Source organism: Canis lupus, chromosome 1, assembly GCF_048164855.1.
Source record: "Canis lupus baileyi chromosome 1, mCanLup2.hap1, whole genome shotgun sequence".
Taxonomy (NCBI): Eukaryota; Metazoa; Chordata; class Mammalia; order Carnivora; family Canidae; genus Canis; species Canis lupus.
Window position 1 is genome coordinate 17,662,852 of NC_132838.1, and position 4,572 is coordinate 17,667,423.

The following is a 4,572-nucleotide window of genomic DNA, read 5'->3' on the forward strand; positions in this document are numbered from 1 at the left end:
GTGAATCTCACTGTGTGTGTGTGTGTGTGTGTGTGTGTGTGTGTGTCTTCTCTCCCCCTTTTCTCTCTCTTCATCTTCTCCCCATCCTGCCTCTGCGACCTCTCCTTGGTTTCCCTCACCTGTCCCTCCCCATCCCTCTGCTGCAGACTAGCTTCCGGTAAATCATGCCATCCTTATTCTGCACCACAGTCTTCCAGGGGACACACGGATTTCCTCAACACTTGCTCTCTTTCAAAGAGAATTGCTCAAAAGACCTAGAATATTTCCCTCGGAAACATCTAGAGCTATCTAAAGCCAACCAAACCAAAGCAAAATACTAGCCTTTCAGTGAATCTGTTCATTGAAGAAATAATGCTCAAAGATAGCTTCTTCTTTTTAAAGATTTATTTATTTACTTGAGAGAAGGTGCACACACGCACATGTGCTCACTTGCAAGAATGGGGGTGGGAAGGGCGGAGGGAGAAGGAGAGAGAGAGTCTCAAGCAGACTCCCCGCTGAGCATGGAGCCCACCATGGGGCTCGATTTCAAGACCCCGAGATCATGACCTGAGCCAAAATCAAAGAGTTGGGTGCTTAGCCGACTGAAGCACGCAGGTGCCCCCAAGGACAGCTTTTACCAAGAAGAACCGCTCAATCAGAGGAAAGAACTAAGATCAAAAGCCTAGGGGCGAACCTGTCCTAGTACCAGAGTTCCTGAATGTCCTGTAGAAGGAAAGGTTTCATGTTGTGAAAATATGCAAATAAAATAACTCATTAGGAGTCTAGGACCTACGGTTTTTGGAAAAGTTTAGCCCTCGTGGAAGTCCCTGGGAAAATATTGGAGCAATGCTGGCAGCTAATGAGTCTTCAAGTCCACTACAGAGTCCATCCTGGCTGCTATAATAAGACACTACGGACTGGGTGACTATAAACCAAAAAAATGCTTATTTCTCATCCCATTGTGTGGGAGGCTGGAAGGCTGAGGTCAGGGTGCCAAGACAGCCGGGTGAGGGCCCTTTATCCTCACACCATGGAAGGGGCAAGGGAGCTCTGTGGGGCCTCTTTTATAAGAGCGCTCATCCCATTCATGGGGGCTCTGCTCTCATGACCTAATCACACCCCCCAAAGACCCCACCTCGGCGGTTAGAATCCAGCATATGAACTTTGAGGAGACACACATTCAGGCCACAGTATCCATGAGCCCCGGATGCCATGGACATATTTTAAAACCATGCTTGTCTTTTTATCCGAACCGGCATGTGATTGGTGACTTGTTTTATAGCAGGAAACTTAAAATATTCAAAATGTTTAAAACTATAAAATAATGGATGAAATTTCTTTTCAGGTCAGTGCCCGACTCTGCCCCGTAATGGACAGAATGAGCGGGACGGATGGGGGATGCATGTGGCCCTGTGTTGTGTCACAACCCTATACTCGGTTGTGACATAAAATACTGTGACAGAAGACTTGCTTTGTTAGAAGATGCAGCCAGTGCAGATAGGGAAGTCACTGCATTGGCGCGTCCTCTTGACATCAGCGTTACTCTGATGCCCTTTGGTCTGTATCCCAGTGGAGCTGTGGAGCTCCTAGAAGACTCTGTCATGGTTGTCGGATGCCTCTCGTATCCCAACACATCACACCACGTTACGCCACGCAACCCCATACATAGTACACCATAGCAAACCCACCGTGGCACACCAAACGACACGGACGTGGGGGTTGAGGCAGGGAGGGCCTGTGTTCGGGCATTCAGAAGGCCTTTTTCCTTCTGGAGGTAGGTGGTGTCCGGGCCATGTCATGGACACAAAAGGGTGTTCTTTAAAAAAAAAAGGGGGGGGGTGTTCTTTAACCAAAACAGAGAACCCAACAATTGTAGAGGACTATGAGGGAACCTTGTCTAAACTCCCATAAATAAAGGAACTCCTTTCACAACACCCAAACTCAACCTTATCTAAAAGCCTCAGAATTAACCATCTGCCACTTCCAGAGAATTCAGCCACTAACCCCCTTCCATTTGCGGACACCTTTAGTTGCTAGAAAACCCTTTCTTGTCTTATATGGAAACTGGCTGATTCTTGGACTCATTTGTCAAGGTTCCCTTGTGCGGAGCTGTGCAGATAACCTGAACCCCCACTCGGGCCTTTGATGATGTTCCCCTCAGTTTTCTCTTTTCCAGGTGGTAAAATGAATTGCCATGTGGAAAACTGAGGTTACCTCAGCTTCCACACCAGCCACTGGATTCCACGCTCGCAGCCATTCCTTTGAGCCCATTTGGGAGCCAGGGAATTAAGATTCCAGCCCCAGTCCTGCGAGTGTGTGATCTTGACCAAGTCATTTATCTTCTCTGGAAATTCATTTTCTCGAGAATAAAAATGAAGAGGATGGATTCCTTTACCTTCTGTGATTTACCTTTTATGGTTTCAGGGTGGTTGGTATCAACTATAGATTTATCTTGTGAAAGAGAGCACATGAGCCCATTTTTACTGTCACAGAACTAGGTTTCTGTCCCTATACCACCTCCACCTGAGCAAAGGGACGACAGGCCCTAGGGGGAAGAGAGGGGACAGAGGGTTTTGGTAGGGACTAGAAGGGACCTAGAAGGTTGTCCACAAAGAGAAAAATCTAGAAGCCCAGGGAACATTTCTAGCCCAGGTGCAAAGAGCCATAATGACCCTTTGGGAGGAATGCTGAAGAATGAATACCAAGAAGAATACCAAGAAGACAATTTTTTTTTTTTTAAGATTTTACTTATTTAGGGCAGCCCGGGTGGCTCAGTGGTTTAGCGCCACCTCCAGCCCAGGCAGGGTGTGATCCTGGAGACCCAGGATCAAGTCCCGCATCAGGCTTCCTGCATAGAGCCTACTTTTCCCTCTGCCTGTGTCTCTGCCTCTCTCTGTGTGTCTCTCATGAATAAATAAATAAAATCTTAAAAAATAATAATAAAAAATTTACTTATTTATTCATGAGAGTGAGAGAGAGAGAGAGACGGAGACACAGGCAGAGGAAGGAGAAGCAGGCTCCCTGCAAGGTGCCCGATGGGGACTCGACCCCCCGGGACTTTGGGATCATGCCCTGGGCTGAAGGCACACGCAGAACGCTTAACTGCTGAGCCACCCAGGGGTCCCGAACTTGACACATTATTTGAAAAAAAAAAAATACACCTTGCAAATCCTGACACAAGATAAATAGAATAACCCCAGGTTTATTGAAAAGTCATCCCCCAAAGAAGACAAATTAAGTGCACTCTCCAGGGTGCCCGGGTGGCTCAGCTATTTACACGTCTGCCTTTGGCTCAGTCTGTGATCTTGGGGTCCAGGAATCGAGCCCTGAGTCTGGCTCCCCATTCAGCAGGGAGTCTGCTTCTCCCTCTCCTTTTGCCCTGCCCCTCCTTTCGTTTGCTCTCACTCTCTCTCTCTCTCAAATAATAAAAAAAAAAAAAAGAAATCTTTAAGAAAAACAAATGGGCTTTCCAATTTTGCCTAGAACTGCTCAGGTCTCCATTAGCTAGACGCCCATACAGCAGAAGGAAACAGGGATTCTTCTTTGGAAAGAGTATTGGCAGAGCAAACTCCGTTATTCAGAGGCCAGGTAATCCAGTTTGTGAGTTGCAGAAGCACTTCTGTTCCACTCCTGGCGCTAGAAATCTGGCCAAATCGCCTCCTACGAGACAGGGAGAGGAGTGAGATTAAAAATGAACAAACTGGGCTTGCAGTTTCTGATAAGGATTAGCTCCCAGTGGATTAACCCTCCTGCAGGTAACAACTTTAAAAACAACTTTAAACTCTTGACAAAGTTAACAACAGCCCGGAAGGCACCAGAGAGCAGCTGAAAGCAGGTTCATGCTGGAGACAAATCGAATTTACACTTGGAAGAAGGAAGAAGCACCAGTGAATTTTCCTTTGTTTACCTGTTTCATCTGAGGGCAGACCCCAGTCCAGCCAAGACCATTAAAACTCAGAAAACCTGCAGCCCTATTGGCTCAAAGAGCCAGCAGAGTTTTGGGAGACCGGAGTAGCCATAAAGTGAAAGAGCAGTTTCCAGAAGGGACAGAGCCAGAGGAGGATGGTCCTAATTCTGTGTATAAAGTCTGTTCAAGATCCTGGCTAATCCCTGACCTTGTGTGCACATCACGCAGACCCAAGCAGCCCAGTTAAGGTCAGCAACTGAACTCTGTTGCTGCCCATCCAGGGGAGACAGTCGAGGGTTGATACCTAGCCAAGTTTGCAGACTGCTAAACAAACACACCAAAATACTCCCCGTAAAAACATAACACAGCAAAGCAAGGAGAAGGGAGGAAAAAATAAATAAATATAAGAGCCCAAATCAATGAAAATAGAAAGTAAACAAACATTTTTTTTAAAGTCCCAAACTTAGTTCTTTAAGAGGATCGACAAAATGGACAGGTGTTAGATCAGTCCAGAAAAGCAAAGACCAAGAACACAAAATAGCAACATCAAAAACAAAAGACAGCGCTCACTGCAGATCCTACAGCTGTTAACATTCTAGGAAGGGGACGTTTCGGAGAACTTTACGCCAATACAGTTGACAACTTAGTTGTCTCAATTTGAACTTGATAAATTCTTTTTTTTTTTT